The sequence below is a fragment of the Ambystoma mexicanum genome, chromosome 7q, assembly GCF_040938575.1.
Source record: "Ambystoma mexicanum isolate Mex_15411 chromosome 7q, UKY_AmexF1_1, whole genome shotgun sequence".
Taxonomy (NCBI): domain Eukaryota; kingdom Metazoa; phylum Chordata; class Amphibia; order Caudata; family Ambystomatidae; genus Ambystoma; species Ambystoma mexicanum.
The window spans coordinates 185,826,573-185,844,140 of NC_090941.1; the positions used below are offsets into that span (position 1 = coordinate 185,826,573).

General features: G+C 51.1%; 1 pseudogene; it reads left to right on the forward strand.

The window, feature by feature from the left end:
- LOC138528024 (trichohyalin-like) overlaps window positions 1–17,568 on the forward strand; it is a 25,977-nt pseudogene continuing 8,409 nt past the window's right edge.

Consider the following 17,568-nt stretch of genomic DNA (forward strand, 5'->3'; position numbering starts at 1 on the left):
ATGAGAGCAAGCAAGAGCAAGCAAGAGAGCGAGCAAGAGCAGGCAAGAGAGGAGAGAGCCATCGAGAGAGAGCGCAAAAGAGTGAAAAAGGGCGCAAGAGACAGAGGAGAGTCAGCAAGAGAGTGCGGGAGAGATAGCAAGAGAGCAAGCAAGAGAATGAGAGAGCATGAGCACATGGAGATAGCGGGCAAGCAAGCGAATGAGCGAGCACGAGAGAGAAAGCGTGAGAGAAAGCAAGCAAGCAAGAGTGAGAGAGCAAGAGAGCAAAAGCAAAAGCAAGAGCGAGAGAGAAAGTGAGTGAGCGAGAGAGAGGGGGTGAGAGAGCACATGAGAGAGCAAACAAGAGATTGAGAAAGAGCAAGAGCGAGAGCAAGAGAGAGATAGTGAGAGAGCGAGCGAGAAAGCAAGAGAAGTTCATCGAGAGAGAAAGAGATGGCAAGTGGGAGAGCGAGGGAGGGAGAGAGCGAGGGAGGGAGGGAGGGAGAGTGAAAGCGAGAGAGATTCTCTGCCAGTCCTTCTGCTACCTTCACCAGTGAGTGAGTGAATGACGCAGCCCTCTCTGCCTCAAGCCTTTTTCTCAAAATCATGTGTCATTCAAGAGAACCTCCCCTTTACAAATCAGCCCATTAAATAGCACATGATTTTCTTTGTGCCTTTGACCAAGATTCAAACTACAGCGCTGAGGAGAAAAATGTTACATTCATCCGGCACCGTTTCCTCCTTTTTCATAAAAGAACAATGGGGGGTGTAGAGAAGTATAGTGAAATACTTTTCCCTATTCTGAATTTCAACAATTTAGTTCTGCATTTCATCATCCATATTTTAGCAAAGGTCTGAATGTTAACTACGGCCAAGGGTATGAGACTCATGAGTGAGCCTCAAGCTGTGTCTAGTAGATGTCAATATTATGACGCAAAAAGCTCAAGCCGGCTAATTTGAATTTTACCCTGCACAACAGGTTTTATCATTTGCACCACACCAATGGACTAAATGCAATGAAAGTAAAACAAAATACTAATTCTACTAACATTCCAGGACCTAATAACATATTCCCCTACTAATATTCAATGTAATTTAGGCCATTGCTTATGAGTTCAAAACATTGGTGAATAGGGGGCAAAGTGGCCCATTTCCTAAAATGTAAAGATATTTGAACTGCGCAAAGCCAACTGGAAATGTAGAATTAGATCTGTTCTGCAGTGAATACGTGACAGGGCTGGGATGCAAATTGATTTATTCAAACCGGCTCCATTGTTCACTTATGAAAAAGGAGGAAACATGGCCGTTTGAATGTAAAATTTTACTCTTCAGCGATGCAGTTTGAATCTTGGTCAAAGGCACAAAGGAAATCACATGCTATTTAATGGCCTGTTTTGTCAAAGAGAGAGTGTGAGAGTGCGAGAGTGAGAGCAATTGAGTGAACGAGAGTAAGAGAGCAAGTGAGCAAGCAGGAAAGTGAGAGAGAGCGAGAGAGAGAAAGTGATTGAGAGAGCACACAAGAGAGAAATAGTGAGAGCAAGCAAGAGAGCGAGAGAGAGCGAGCGAGAGCTATAGAGCGTGCAAGAGAGCTTGCGCAAGAGAGCTAGAGAGAGAAAGCATGAGAGAGTGCGAGAGTGAGAAAGCAAGAGAACGTGGGAGATAGTGAGAGAGCAAGCAAGAGAATGAGAGAGCGCCAGCGAGAGTGAGCAAGAGAGAGAGAGCGCACATGAGTGAGAGCAAGAAAGAGAATGAGTGCAAGTGAGAGAGAGTGAGCAAGAGCGAGAATGAGCAAGCATGAGATAGCAAGAGAGGAAGAGAGTGAGAGAGAGCAAGCAAGAGCAAAAGAGAGCAAGGGCGAGAGAGAGTGCAAGTGCGGCCGAGAGCGTGTGAGAGAGGGCAACAAGAGCGAGAGAGCAAGAGATTGAGCGAGAACATGAGAAAGAGAGAGTGAGAAAGTGAGCAAGAGAGATCACCAGAGAGAGCAAGTGAGAGAGAGCACAATTGAGCAAAAGTGAGAGCAAGTGAGAGGGAGAGAGAGAATGAGCACAAGAGAGTGAGAGTGACTGAGCACGAGAGAGGGAAAGTGAAAGAGTGAGATAGTGAGCGCGAGACAGAGAGCAAGAGAGTGAGAGAGCAAGCATGAGGGAGCAAGAGTGAGCGCGAGAGCTAGAGAGAGCAGCATGAGAGAGATTGCGAGTGTGGACTGAGAGCAAGAGAGAGTGAGAGAAATAGTCAGTGTGAGTGAGAGAGGAAAAGCAAGAGAGCACAAGAAAGTGAGAGAAAGAGCGAGAGTGAGAGAGTGAGCAAGCGAGAGAGCAAGAGAGAGTGAGCAAGAGTGAGTGAGCATGAGAGCGAGTGAGCACAATACAGACGAGAGAGCACAATAGAGACAAGAGCAAGAGCGTGAGAGCAAGAGCATGTGAGATTGTGATGGAGAGAGCGCGAGAGTGAGAGAAAGCAAGAGAGCGAGAGTAAGAGCAAGAGAGCGAGCGAAAGTAAGAGAAAGCATGAGAGCGAGCGCGAGAAAGAGCTAGAGAGGGAGTGTGAGAGAGAGAGAGCGGAAAAGCGAGAGCAAGAGCACACAAGAGATAGCGAGAGAGCAAGCAAGAGAATGAGAGAGAGGAAGCAAAAGAGCGAGCACGAGAGCGAGATAGCAATTGCGAGTAAGAGAGCAAGCGTGAGAGAGCAATTGAGGAAGCGAGAGAGAAATAGATAGAGCAATAGAGAAAGAGTGAGCGAGAGCAAGAGAGATAGCGAGGGAGAGAGCAAGAGAGCACGAGAGCCAGCAAGAGTCCGTGAGAGAGAGCAAGCGTGAGCGAGATAGCTAGAGGGAAAGCAAGAGAGCGAGCAAACAGGAGCAAGAGTGAGTGAGAGAGAGCAGGAGTGAGAGCGAGAACACACAAGAGAGCGAGCGTGAGCAAAAGAGAGTGACCGAGCAAGAGAGAGGGAGAGCAAAAGAGTGAGAGAGCGAGCATGAGGTAGTGCAAGAGTGAAAGAGAGAGAGAGAGCAAGCAAGAGAGTCCGAGAGCGAGTGAGAGAGGGAGCAAGAGAGCCTTAGAGCAACTAGAGCGAGAGAGAGCAAGCAAGAGAGCGAGATAAACCAAGTTGGAGTGAGAGCATGAGAAAGAGAGTGAACGAGAAAGTGAGTGAGAGAGGGCACGAGGCAGAACAAGTGAGAGAGCAAACAGGAGCAAGAGCACGTGCGCGCGCAAGTGAGAGAAAGTGAGAGCGAGAGAGAATGAGCACACGCGAGAGAGAGAGAGCGAGCACAAGAGTGAGTGAGAGTGACTGAGCACAAGAGAGGGAGAGCGAAAGAGTGAGATACTTGCACTTGCTTGCACTGAGTGGGAGAGAGTGAGCAAGAGGGCGAGAGAGCTAGAGAGCAGCATGAGAGATTGCGAGTGAGGGATCGAGAGCGAGAGGGGGAGAGACTGTCCCCTCTCTGCCTTAAGCCTCTCTTTTCCTCAAACTCATGTCATTCAAATAGAACCTCCCCTTGACAAATCAGCTTATTAAATAGCAATTGATTTCCTTTGTGCTTTTGACTGAGATTCAAACTGCAGCGCTGAAGAGAAAAAAGTTACATTCATCCGGCGCCATTTCCTCCATTTTCATAAATGAAAAATGGAGTGTAGAGAAATTTCCCTATTTTGAATTTCAACAAGGTAGTTCCACATTTCATCATCCACAGTTCAGAAAAGGTCTGAATTTTAACTATGGACAAGGGTGTGAGACTTATTTGTGAGCCTCAAGCTGTGTCTAATAGAGGTCAGTATTATAACGCAAAAAGCCAATTTGAATTTGACCCTGCACAACAGGTTTTATCATTTGCACCACACCCCAGCAATGGACTAAATGCAATGAGAGTAAAATAACATACTAATTCTACTAACATTCCATGACCCCATAACATATTCCCCTACTAATATTCAATGCAATTTAGGCCATTGCTTGTTAGTGCAAAACGTTGGTGCATAGGGGCAAAGTGGCTCATTTCATAAAATGTAAAGATATTTGATCTGCGCAAAGCCAACTGGAAATGTAGAATTAGATTTGTTCTGTAGTGCATCGCTGACAGGGTTGAGATGCAAGTTGATTTATTCAACTGCCTCAATTTTTCATTTATGAAAAAGGAGGAAACAGCGCTGGATTAATGTAACATTTTTCTCTTCAGCGCAACAGTTTGAATCTCCATCAAAGGCACAAAGGAAAACATGTGCTATTTAATGGGCTGTTTTGTCAGAGAGAGCGATAGAGAGAGAGCAAGCGAGAGCGAGCAAGTGAGAGAGAGAGCGAGCAAGTGATAGAGAGCGAGCGAGAGCGAGAGTGAGCAAGTGAGAGAGAGCGAGAGAGAGCGAGCAAGTGAGAGCGAGAGCGAGAGAGCAAGCAAGTGAGCGCAAGCGAGCGCGAGCGAGAGAGAGCGCGCGAAAGAGCGAGAGAGAGAGAGAGAGAGAGCGAGAGCGAGAGAGCGAGAGCGAGAGAGCGCGAGCGAGAGAGCGCGAGCGAGAGAGCGCGAGCGAGAGAGCGCGAGCGAGAGAGCGCGAGCGAGAGAGCGCGAAAGAGAGCGAGAGCGAGCGCGCGCGAAAGCGAGCGAAAGAGCGTGAGCGAAAGAGCGCGAGAGAGAGCGAGCGAAAGAGCGCGCGAGAGAGCGAGCGAAAGAGCGCGCGAGAGAGAGCGAGCGAAAGAGCGCGAACGAAAGAGCGCGCGAGTGAGCGCGCGAGTGAGCGCGCGAGTGAGCGCGCGAGTGAGCGCGCGAGTGAGCGCGCGAGTGAGCGCGCGAGTGAGCGCGCGAGTGAGAGCGAAAGAGCAAGAGAGAGAGCGAGAGAGCAACTGAGAGAGAGAGCGAGCAAGTGAGCAAGTGAGAGTGAGAGCAAGCGAGAGAGCGAGCGAGAGAGAGCAAGTGAGAGAGCGAGCGAGAGCAAGTGAGAGAGCGAGCGAGAGAGTGCGAGCAAGTCAGAGAGCGAGCGAGGGAGTGAGAGCGAGCAAGTGAGCAAGTGAGCAAGTGAGACAGAGAGCGAGAGCGAACAAGTGAGAGAGAGAGCGAGCAAGTGAGAGAGAGTGAGAGCAAGTGAGAGCGAGAGAGAGCAAGTGAGAGAGTGCAAGCAAGTGAGAGAGAGAGTGAGAGAGAGCGAGCAAGTGAGAGAGCGGGCAAGTGAGACCAAGCAAGTGAGACCGAGAAAGTGAGACCGAGAGCGAGCAAGTGAGAGAGAAAGCGAGCGAGCAAGTGAGAGAGAAAGTGAGCGAGAGTGAGCAAGTGAAAGAGAGCAAGCAAGTGAGAGAGAGCGAGTGAGAGCGATCAAGTGAGAGAGAAAGAGAGCGAGAGAGAGCGAGCAAGTGAGAGAGAACGAGCAAGTGAGAGAGCGAGAGAGAGCAAGCAAGTGAGAGAGAACGAGCAAGTGAGAGAGCGAGAGAGAGCAAGCAAGTGAGAGAGAGAGTGAGAGAGAGCGAGCAAGTGAGACCGAGAGAGAGTGAGCAAGTGAGAGAGAGAGTGAGAGCGAGCAAGTGAGAGAGCGCGATAGAGCGAGCAAGTGAGACTGAGAGAGAGCAAGCAAGTGAGCAAGCGAGTGAGCAAGTGAGAGAGAGAGCGAGCAAGTGAGACCGAGAGTGAGAGAGAGTGAGCAAGTGAGCGAGCAAGTGAGCAAGCGAGAGAGCAAGCAAGTGAGCAAGCGAGAGAGCAAGCAAGTGAGCAAGCGAGAGAGAGCAAGCAAGTGAGCAAGCGAGAGAGAGAAAGCAAGTGAGCAAGTGAGAGCGAGAGATAGAGAGCGAGAGAGCGAGCAAGAGAGCGAGAGAGAGAGCAAGCAAGTGAGCGAGAGAGCGCGAGTGCGAGAGAGAGCAAGCAAGTGAGAGCGAGCAAGTGAGACTGAGAGCGAGCAAGTGAGAGAGAGAGCAAGTGAGAGTGAGAGCAAGTGAGAGCGAGATAGAGAGGGAGCAAGCGAGCAAGAGCAAGTAAGAGAGAGCAAGCGAGTGTGAGAGTTCAGGTGAGACCGAGAGCGAGTGAGAGAGGGAGCAAGAGTGTGAGAGAGCGTGTGAGAGAGAGCGAGCAAGTACGAGCGAGCAAGTGAGAGACCGAGCGAGTGAGAGCGAGCAAGTGAGAGAGAGAGAGAGAGAGAGAGAGAGCGAGCAAGCAAGTGAGCAAGTGAGAGAGAGAGCGAGGTAGTGAGAGAGAGCGAGAGAGAGCCAGGTAGTGAGAGAGAGCGAGAGAGTGCGAGCAAGTGAGAGAGAGCGAGAGAGAGCGAGCAAGTGAGAGAGAGCAAGTGAGAGAGAGAGCGAGGTAGTGAGAGAGAGCGAGGTAGTGAGAGAGAGCGAGGTAGTGAGAGAGAGCGAGAGAGAGCGAGGTAGTGAGAGCGAGCGAGCGAGCAAGTGAGAGAGAGCAAGCAAGTGAGAGAGAGAGCGAGCAAGTGAGAGAGAGAGCGAGCAAGTGAGAGAGCAAGCAAGTGAGAGAGAGCGAGCGAACGAGCAAGTGAGAGAGAGAGCAAGTGAGAGAGAGAGCGAGCAAGTGAGAGAGAGAGCGAGCGAGTGAGAGAGAGAGAGAGCGAGCGAGCGAGAGAGAGAGAGAGCGAGCGAGAGAGAGAGCGAGCGAGAGAGAGAGCGAGCGAGAGAGAGAGCGAGCGAGCAAGTGAGAGCGAGCGAGCAAGTGAGAGCGAGCGAGCAAGTGAGAGAGCGAGAGCGAGCGAGCAAGTGAGAGCGAGCGAGCAAGTGAGAGAGCGAGAGAGAGCGAGCAAGTGAGAGAGCGAGAGCGAGCAAGTGAGAGAGCGAGAGCGAGCAAGTGAGCGAGTGAGAGCGAGCGAGAGCGAGTGAGTGAGTGAGTGAGAGCGAGTGAGTGAGTGAGAGCAAGTGAGTGAGAGAGCGAGAGAGAGCAAGCAAGTGAGCAAGTGAGTGAGTGAGAGAGAGTGAGAGCGAGAGAGAGCGAGTGAGAGCGAGAGAGAGAGAGAGAGCGAGAGCGAGCAAGTGAGAGAGAGAGCGAGCAAGTGAGAGAGAGCGAGCGAGAGCGAGCAAGTGAGAGAGAGAGAGCGAGCAAGTGAGAGAGCGAGCGAGCAAGTGAGAGAGCGAGAGAGCGAGCAAGTGAGAGAGCGAGCGAGCAAGTGAGAGAGCGAGCGAGCAAGTGAGAGAGCGAGAGAGAGCGAGCAAGTGAGAGAGCGAGCGAGAGAGAGCAAGTGAGAGCAAGTGAGAGCAAGTGAGAGTGAGAGCAAGTGAGAGAGGGAGCAAGAGTGTTAGAGAGCAACAAGAGTGAGAGACCAAACATGAGTGAGAGAGAGCGAGCAAGTGAGAGAGCGAGCAAGTGAGAGAGAGAGCGAGCAAGTGAGAGAGAGAGCGAGCAAGTGAGAGAGAGAGAGCGAGCAAGTGAGAGAGAGAGAGCGAGCAAGCGAGAGAGAGCGAGAGAGAGCACGAGAGACAGCGAGCAAGAGAGCGAGAGAGAGCGAGCAAGTGAGAGAGAGAGCGAGCAAGTGAGAGAGGGAGCGAGCAAGTGAGACCGAGCGAGAGCGAGCAAGTGAGAGAGAGAGAGAGAGCGAGCAAGTGAGAGAGAGAGAGAGCGAGAGAGAGCAAGTGAGAGAAAGCAAGTAAGTGAGAGAGAGCGAGAGAGAGAGCAAGCAAGTGAGAGAAAGCGAGCAAGTGAGAGAGAGGGAGAGAGAGAGCAAGCAAGTGAGCGAGAGAGAGCAAGTGAGACTGAGAGCGAGAGCAAGTGAGAGAGAGCGAGCAAGTGAGAGAGCGAGTAAGTGAGAGCGAGAGCAAGTGAGAGCGAGAGCGAGCAAGTGAGACTGAGAGCAAGTGAGAGAGCGAGAGCGAGCAAGTGAGAGAGAGAGAGCGAGAGCGAGCAAGAGAGAGAGAGAGAGCGAGAGCGAGCAAGTGAGAGAGAGAGCGAGCAAGTGAGAGGGAGAGAGAGCGCAAGTGAGAGAGAGCGAGCAAGAGAGCGAGAGCGAGCAAGTGAGAGAGAGCGAGAGCGAGCAAGAGAGAGAGAGCGAGAGCGAGCAAGTGAGAGAGAGAGCGAGCAAGTGAGAGAGCAAGTGAGAGGGAGAGCGAGAGCAAGTGAGAGAGTGAGCAAGTGAGAGCGAGAGCGAGCAAGTGAGAGCAAGAGCGAGCAAGTGAGAGCGAGAGCGAGCAAGTGAGAGCGAGCAAGTGAGAGAGAGCAAGTGAGAGAGAGCAAGCGAGCAAGAGCAAGCAAGAGAGAGAGCAAGCGAGCGAGAGCAAGCAAGAGAGGGAGTGAGAGTTCAGGTGAGACCGAAAGCGAGTGAGAGAGGGAGCAAGAGTGTTAGAGAGAGCAACAAGAGTGAGAGACCAAACATGAGTGTGAGAGAGAGCGTGTGAGAGAGAGCGAGCAAGTACGAGCGAGCAAGTGAGAGAGCGAGCGAGAGAGTGCGAGCAAGTGAGAGAGAGAGAGCGAGCAAGCAAGTGAGAGAGAGCGAGAGAGAGCGAGGTAGTGAGAGAGAGCGAGAGAGAGCCAGGTAGTGAGAGAGAGCGAGAGAGAGCGAGCAAGGGAGAGAGAGCGAGAGAGAGAGCGAGCAAGCAAGTGAGCAAGTGAGCGAGAGAGCGGGGTAGTGAGAGAGAGTGAGAGAGCGAGGTAGTGAGAGAGAGCGAGCGAGCAAGTGAGAGAGAGAGCAAGCAAGTGAGAGAGCGATCAAGATAGATAGTGAGAGAGCGATCAAGAGTAACAGTGAGAGAGCAACAGAGCATGAGAGCAAGCAAGAGAGGAGAGAGCCATCGAGAGAGAGCGCAAAAGAGTGAAAAAGAGCGCAAGAGACAGAGGAGAGTCAGCAAGAGAGTGCAAAAGAGGGAGAGATAGCAAGAGAGCAAGCAAGAGAATGAGAGAGCATGAGCACATGGAGATAGCGGGCAAGCAAGCGAATGAGCGAGCACGAGAGAGAAAGCGTGAGAGAAAGCAAGCAAGCAAGAGTGAGAGAGCAAGACAGCAATCGAGAGAGAAAGTGAGTGAGAGAGAGGGGGTGAGAGAGCACATGAGAGATCGAGAGTGCAAGCAAGAGAATGACAGAGCAAGCAAGAGAGCGAGAGAGCACACAAGACAGCAAGCAAGAGATTGAGAAAGAGCAAGAGAGAGAGATAGTGAGCAAGTGAGAGAGCGAGCGAGAGCGAGCAAGTGAGAGCGAGCGAGAGCGAGCAAGTGAGAGCGAGCGAGAGCGAGCAAGTGAGAGCGAGAGAGAGAGCGAGCGAGCAAGTGAGAGAGCGAGAGAGAGCGAGCAAGAGAGAGCGAGAGCGAGCAAGTGAGAGAGCGAGCGAGAGCGAGCAAGTGAGAGAGCGAGCGAGAGCGAGCAAGTGAGAGCGAGCGAGAGCGAGCAAGTGATAGAGCGAGAGCGAGCAAGTGAGAGCGCGAGCAAGTGAGAGCGAGCAAGAGCGAGCAAGTGAGAGAGAGAGCGAGCAAGAGGGAGAGAGAGCGAGCAAGTGAGAGAGAGTGAGAGCGAGCAAGTGAGAGAGAGAGCAAGAGCGAGCAAGTGAGAGAAAGAGCAAGAGCGAGCAAGTGAGAGAGAGAGCGAGCAAGTGAGAGAGCGAGCAAGTGAGAGAGAGCGAGAGAGAGCGAGCAAGTGAGAGAGAGAGCGAGAGTGAGCAAGTGAGAGAGCAAGTGAGAGTGAGCAAGTGTGAGAGCGAGTGAGAGAGCGAGTGAGAGCAAGTGAGAGAGAGGGAGCAAGCGAGCGAGAGAGCAAGCGAGAAAGAGAGCAAGCGAGAGAGGGTAAGAGTTCAGGTGAGACCGAGAGCGAGTAAGAGAGGGAGCAAGAGTGTTAGAGAGAGCAACAAGAGTGAGAGACCAAACATGAGTGTAAGAGAGCGTGTGTGAGAGAGAGCGTGTGTGAGAGAGAGCGTGTGTGAGAGAGAGCGTGTGTGAGAGAGCGCGTGTGAGAGAGAGCCTGTGCGCGAGAGAGCCTGTGCGCGAGAGAGCCTGTGCGCGAGAGTGTGAGTGTGAGAGAGAGCGTGTGAGAGTGTGTGTGAGAGTGTGTGAAAGAAAGAGCGAGAGAGCAAGTAAAAGAAAGAAAGAGAGCAAGCAATAGAGCAAGTGAAAGCGAACAGTAGAGAGAGCGAGAGTGAGGGCATGAGAGGGTGAGTGCGAGAGCGAGAGTGATAGAGCCATAGAGAGCGAGCAGGAGAGAGAGAGAGCAAGAGAGAGAGCGGGCAAGAGAGCGAGCGAGAATGAGGGAACCCAAGAGCAAGCAAGAGAAAGAGAAAGCAAGCAAGAGAAAGAGAGAGCAAGCGAGAGCACGATGGAGGGAGCAAGAGAGCAAACAAGAGAGGAGAGAGACAGCATGAGAGAGAGTGAAGAGCATGAGAGAGCAAGCGAGAGAATGAAAGAGTGAGTGCGAGAGAGCACAAGAGAAAGAGCGAGCAAGAGAGTGCGAGTAAGAGGGATGGAAAGCGATAGAGCGTGAGTGAGTGAGAGAGAGCATGAGAATGCAAGAGAACATGAGAGCGAGAGTGTGATAGAATGAGGGAGCACGAACGAGAGTGAGCCCGAGAGCAAGCAAGCGAGAGAGGGAATGTGAGAGAGCGAGAGAGAATGCAAGCAAGAAAGCGAGAGAGCATGGGTGAGAGAGCAAGAGTGAGCAGGAGAAGCCGAGAGCGAGACAGCGAGTGAGCAAGAGAGCGAGAGATCACACAAGATAGATAGTGAGAGAGCGATCAAGAGTAACAGTGAGAGAGCAACAGAGCATGAGAGCAAGCAAGAGAGGAGAGAGCCATCGAGAGAGAGCGCAAAAGAGTGAAAAAGAGCGCAAGAGACAGAGGAGAGTCAGCAAGAGAGTGCAAAAGAGGGAGAGATAGCAAGAGAGCAAGCAAGAGAATGAGAGAGCATGAGCACATGGAGATAGCGGGCAAGCAAGCGAATGAGCGAGCACGAGAGAGAAAGCGTGAGAGAAAGCAAGCAAGCAAGAGTGAGAGAGCAAGACAGCAATCGAGAGAGAAAGTGAGTGAGAGAGAGGGGGTGAGAGCACATGAGAGATCGAGAGTGCAAGCAAGAGAATGACAGAGCAAGCAAGAGAGCGAGAGAGCACACAAGAGAGCAAGCAAGAGATTGAGAAAGAGCAAGAGAGAGAGATAGTGAGAGAGCGAGCGAGAATGAGAGAAAGCAAGAGAAGTTCATCGAGAGAGAAAGAGATAGCAAGTGGGAGAGCGAGGGAGGGAGAGAGCGAGGGAGGGAGAGTGAAAGCAAGAGAGATTCTCTGCCAGTCCTTCTGCTACCTTCACGAGTGAGTGAATGACGCAGCCCTCTCTGCCTCAAGCCTTTTTCTCAAAATCATGTGTCATTCAAGAGAACCTCCCCTTTACAAATCAGCCCATTAAATAGCACATGATTTTCTTTGTGCCTTTGACCAAGATTCAAACTACAGCGCTGAGGAGAAAAATGTTACATTCATCCGGCACCGTTTCCTCCTTTTTCATAAAAGAACAATGGGGTGTAGAGAAGTATAGTGAAATACTTTTCCCTATTCTGAATTTCAACAATTTAGTTCTGCATTTCATCATCCATATTTTAGCAAAGGTCTGAATTTTAACTATGGCCAAGGGTATGAGACTCATGAGTGAGCCTCAAGCTGTGTCTAGTAGATGTCAATATTATGACGCAAAAAGCTCAAGCCGGCTAATTTGAATTTTACCCTGCACAACAGGTTTTATCATTTGCACCACACCACAGCAATGGACTAAATGCAATGAAAGTAAAACAACATACTAGTTCTACTAACATTCCAGGACCTAATAACATATTCCCCTACTAATATTCAATGTAATTTAGGCCATTGCTTATGAGTTCAAAACATTGGTGAATAGGGGGCAAAGTGGCCCATTTCCTAAAATGTAAAGATATTTGAAATGCGCAAAGCCAACTGGAAATGTAGAATTAGATCTGTTCTGCAGTAAATACGTGACAGGGCTGAGATGCAAATTGATTTATTCAAACCGGCTCCATTGTTCACTTATGAAAAAGGAGGAAACATGGCCGTTTGAATGTAAAATTTTACTCTTCAGCGATGCAGTTTGAATCTTGGTCAAAGGCACAAAGGAAATCACATGCTATTTAATGGCCTGTTTTGTCAAAGAGAGAGTGTGAGAGAGTGCGAGAGTGAGAGTGCAATTGAGTGAATGAGAGTGAGAGAGCAAGTGAGCAAGCAAGAAAGTGAGAGAGAGCGAGAGAGAGCTATAGAGCGTGCAAGAGAGCTTGCGCAAGAGAGCTAGAGAGAGAAAGCATGAGAGAGTGCGAGAGAGAGTGAGAAAGCAGGAGAACGTGTGAGATAGTGAGAGAGCAAGCAAGAGAATGAGAGAGCGCCAGCGAGAGTGAGCAAGAGAGAGAGAGAGCGCACATGAGAGTGAGAGCAAGAAAGAGAATGAGTGCAAGTGAGAGAGAGTGAGCAAGAGCGAGAATGAGCAAGCATGAGATAGCAAGAGAGGAAGAGAGCGAGAGAGAGCAAGCAAGAGCAAAAGAGAACAAGGGCGAAAGAGAGTGCAAGTGCGGCCGAGAGCGTGTGAGAGAGGGCAACAAGAGCGAGAGAGCAAGAGATTGAGTGAGAACATGAGAAAGAGAGAGTGAGAAAGTGAGCAAGAGAGATCACCAGAGAGAGCAAGTGAGAGAGAGAGCACAATTGAGCAAAAGTGAGAGCAAGTGAGAGGGAGAGAGAGAATGAGCACAAGAGAGTGAGAGTGACTGAGCACGAGAGAGGGAAAGTGAAAGAGTGAGATAGTGAGCGCGAGACAGAGAGCAAGAGAGCAAGCATGAGGGAGCAAGAGTGAGCGCGAGAGCTAGAGAGAGCAGCATGAGAGAGATTGCGAGTGTGGACTGAGAGCAAGAGAGAGTGAGCAAGAGAGCGTGAGAGAAATAGTCAGTGTGAGTGAGAGAGGAAAAGCAAGAGCAAGAGAGCACAAGAAAGCGAGAGAAAGAGTGAGAGTGAGCAAGCGAGTGAGAGCAAGAGAGAGCGAGCAAGAGTGAGTGAGCATGAGAGCGAGTGAGCACAATACAGACGAGAGAGCACAATAGAGACGAGAGCAAGAGCGTGAGAGCAAGAGCATGTGAGATTGTGATGGAGAGAGCGCGAGAGTGAGAGAAAGCAAGAGAGTAAGAGCAAGAGAGCGAGCGAGAGTAAGAGAAAGCATGAGAGCGAGCGCGAGAAAGAGCTAGAGAGGGAGTGAGAGAGAGAGAGCGGAAAAGCGAGAGCAAGAGCACACAAGAGATAGCGAGAGAGCAAGCAAGAGAATGAGAGAGAGGAAGCAAAAGAGCGAGCACGAGAGAGAGAGAGTAAGAGGGAGCGAGAGAGCAGATAGCAATTGCGAGTAAGAGAGCAAGCGTGAGAGAGCAATTGAGCAAGCGAGAGAGAAATAGATAGAGCAATAGAGAAAGAGTGAGCGAGAGCAAGAGAGATAGCGAGGGAGAGAGCAAGAGAGCACGAGAGCCAGCAAGAGTCTGTGAGAGAGAGCAAGCGTGAGCGAGATAGCTAGAGGGAAAGCAAGAGAGCGAGCAAACAGGAGCAAGAGTGAGTGAGAGAGAGCAGGAGTGAGAGCGAGAACACGCAAGAGTGCGAGCATGAGCAAAAGAGAGTGACCGAGCAAGAGAGAGGGAGAGCAAAAGAGTGAGAGAGCGAGCATGAGGTAGTGCAAGAGTGAAAGAGAGCAAGCAAGAGAGTGCAAGAGAGTCCGAGAGCGAGTGAGAGAGGGAGCAAGAGAGCCTTAGAGCAACTAGAGCGAGCAAGCAAGAGAGCGAGATAAACCAAGTTGGATTGAGAGCATGAGAAAGAGAGCGAACGAGAAAGTGAGTGAGAGAGGGCACGAGGGAGAACAAGTGAGAGAGCAAACAGGAGCAAGAGCACGTGCGCGAGCGAGAGAGAGAATGAGCACACGCGAGAGAGAGAGCGAGCACAAGAGTGAGTGAGAGTGACTGAGCACAAGAGAGGGAGAGCGAAAGAGTGAGATACTTGCACTTGCTTGCACTGAGTGGGAGAGAGTGAGCAAGAGGGCGAGACAGCTAGAGAGCAGCATGAGAGATTGCGAGTGAGGGATCGAGAGCGAGAGGGGGAGAGACTGTCCCCTCTCTGCCTTAAGCCTCTCTTTTCCTCAAACTCATGTGTCATTCAAATAGAACCTCCCCTTGACAAATCAGCTTATTAAATAGCAATTGATTTCCTTTGTGCTTTTGACTGAGATTCAAACTGCAGCGCTGATGAGAAAAATGTTACATTCATCCGGCGCCATTTCCTCCATTTTCATAAATGAAAAATGGAGTGTAGAGAAATTTCCCTATTTTGAATTTCAACAAGGTAGTTCCACATTTCATCATCCACAGTTCAGAAAAGGTCTGAATTTTAACTATGGACAAGGGTGTGAGACTTATTTGTGAGCCTCAAGCTGTGTCTAATAGATGTCAGTATTATAACGCAAAAAGCCAATTTGAATTTGACCCTGCACAACAGGTTTTATCATTTGCACCACACCACAGCAATGGACTAAATGCAATGAAAGTAAAATAACATACTAATTCTACTAACATTCCATGACCCCATAACGTATTCCCCTACTAATATTCAATGCAATTTAGGCCATTGCTTGTTAGTGCAAAACGTTGGTGCATAGGGGCAAAGTGGCTCATTTCATAAAATGTAAAGATATTTGATCTGCGCAAAGCCAACTGGAAATGTAGAATTAGATTTGTTCTGTAGTGTATCCCTGACAGGGTTGAGATGCAAGTTGATTTATTCAACTGCCTCAATTTTTCATTTATGAAAAAGAAGGAAACAGCGCTGGATTAATGTAACATTTTTCTCTTCAGCGCAACAGTTTGAATCTCCATCAAAGGCACAAAGGAAAACATGCGCTATTTATTGGGCTGTTTTGTCGGAGAGAGCGATAGAGAGAGAGAGAGCAAGAGAGAGAGCGAGCGAGAGCGAGCAAGTGAGAGAGAGCGAGCAAGTGATAGAGAGCGAGCGAGAGCGAGAGCAAGCAAGTGAGCAAGAGAGAGAGAGCGAGAGAGAGTGAGCAAGTGAGAGCGAGAGCGAGACAGAGCGAGAGAGCAAGCAAGTGAGCAATCAAGCAAGTGAGCAAGCGAGAGAGCAAGCAAGTGAGCAAGCGAGAGAGCAAGCAAGTGAGCAAGCGAGAGAGAGAGAGCAAGCGAGAGAGAGAGAGCAAGCGAGAGAGAGAGAGCGAGCGAGAAAGAGAGCGAGCAAAAGAGTGCGAGCGAGAGAGAGCGAGCGAAAGAGCGCGAGCGAGAGAGCACGAGCGAGAGACAGCGAGCGAAAGAGCGCGAGCGAGAGAGCGCGAGCGAGAGACAGCGAGCGAAAGAGCGCGAGCGAGAGAGAGCGAGCGAAAGAGCGCGAGCGAGAGAGAGCGAGCAAAAGAGCGCGAGCGAGAGAGATCGAGCGAAAGAGCGCGAGAGAGAGCGAGCGAAAGAGTGCGAGCGAAAGAGTGCGAGAGAGAGCGAGCGAGAGAGAGCGAGCGAAAGAGAGCGAGCGAAAGAGCGCGAGAGAGCGAGCGAAAGCGCGAGAGAGCGAGCGAAAGAGCGAGCGAAAGAGAGCGAGCGAAAGAGCGCGAGAGAGCGAGCGAAAGCGCGAGAGAGCGAGCGAAAGCGCGAGAGAGCGAGCGAAAGAGCGCGAGAGAGCGAGCGAAAGAGCGCAAGCGAGAGAGAGAGAGCGAGCGAAAGAGCGAGAGCGAGCGAAAGAGCGAGAGCGAGCGAAAGAGCGAGAGCGAGCGAAAGAGCGGGAGCGAGAGAGAGCGAGCGAAAGAGCGGGAGCGAGAGAGCGAGCGAGAGAGAGGGAGCGAAAGAGAGCGAGAGAGAGCGAGCGAAAGAGCGAGAGAGAGCGAAAGAGCGAGAGAGAGCGAAAGAGCGAGCGAGAGAGCGAAAGAGCGAGCGAGAGAGCGAGAGCGAGCGAGCAACTGAGAGCGAGAGCGAGCAAGTGAGAGAGCGAGAGAGCAACTGAGAGAGAGAGCGAGCAAGTGAGCAAGTGAGAGTGAGAGCAAGTGAGTGAGAGCAAGTGAGAGCAAGTGAGTGAGAGCAAGTGAGAGAGAGGGAGCGATAGCGAGTGAGAGTTCAGGTGAGACCGAGAGCGAGTGAGAGAGGGAGCGAGCAAGAGCGAGCAAGTGATAGAGCGAGCAAGTGAGAGTGCGAGCGAGAGAGAGCAAGTGAGAGAGCGAGCGAGAGAGTGCGAGCAAGTCAGAGAGCAAGCGAGGGAGTGAGAGCGAGCAAGTGAGAGCGAGCAAGTGAGCAAGTGAGAGAGAGAGCGAGAGCGAACAAGTGAGAGAGAGAGCGAGCAAGTGAGAGAGAGTGAGAGCGAGAGAGAGCAAGTGAGAGCGAGAGAGAGCAAGTGAGAGAGTGCAAGCAAGTGAGAGAGAGTGCGAGAGAGAGCGAGCAAGTGAGACCAAGCAAGTGAGACCGAGAGCGAGCAAGTGAGACCGAGAAAGTGAGACCGAGAGCGAGCAAGTGAGAGAGAAAGCGAGCGAGCAAGTGAGAGAGAAAGCGAGCAAGTGAGAGAGAAAGTGAGCTAGAGTGAGCAAGTGAAAGAGAGAGAGCGAGAGAGCAAGCAAGTGAGCAAGTGAGAGAGGGAGCGAGTGAGAGCGATCAAGTGAGAGAGAGAGCGAGTGAGAGCGATCAAGTGAGAGAAAGAGAGCGAGCGAGAGAGAGCAAGTGAGAGAGAGCGAGCAAGTGAGAGAGCAAGCAAGTGAGCAAGTGAGAGAGCAAGCAAGTGAGCAAGTGAGAGAGAGCAAGCAAGTGAGACCGAGAGCGAGCAAGTGAGACTGAGAGAAAGAGCAAGCAAGTGAGCAAGCGAGAGTGAGCAAGCAAGTGAGCAAGTGAGAGAGAGAGCGAGCAAGTGAGACCGAGAGCGAGAGAGAGTGAGCAAGTGAGACCGAGAGCAAGCAAGTGAGCAAGCGAGAGAGAGAAAGCAAGTGAGCAAGTGAGAGCGAGACAGAGAGAGCGAGAGAGAGCGAGAGAGAGCAAGCAAGTGAGAGAGAGAGCGAGAGAGAGAGAGCGAGCAAGAGAGCGAGAGAGAGAGAGAGCAAGCAAGTGAGCAAGTGCGAGAGAGAGCGCGAGTGCGAGAGAGAGCGAGTGAGAGAGAGCGAGCAAGTGAGAATGAGAGCGAGAGCAAGTGAGAGAGAGAGAGCAAGTGAGAGAGAGAGCGAGCAAGTGAGACCGAGAGCGAGCAAGTGAGACTGAGAGCAAGTGAGAGAGAGAGCGAGCGAGAGTGAGCAAGTGAGAGAGAGAGCGAGCTAGAGCGAGCAAGTGAGAGAGAGAGAGCGAGCGAGCAAGTGAGAGAGAGAGAGCGAGCGAGCGTGAGCAAGTGAGAGAGCAAGTGAGAGGGAGAGCGAGAGAGCGAGCAAGTGAGAGCGAGAGCGAGCAAGTGATGGCAAGAGCAAGTGAGTGAGAGTGAGTGAGAGCAAGTGAGTGAGAGTGAGTGAGTGAGAGCAAGTGAGTGAGAGCAAGGGAGTGAGAGAGGGAGCAAGTGAGCGAGAGCAAGCAAGAGCAAGAGAGAGCAAGCAAGAGAGAGAGTGAGAGTTCAGGTGAGACCGAGAGCGAGTGTTAGAGAGAGCAACAAGAGTGAGAGACCAAACATGAGTGTGAGAGAGAGCGTGTGAGAGAGAACGAGCAAGTGAGACCGAGAGCGAGCAAGTGAGAGAGCG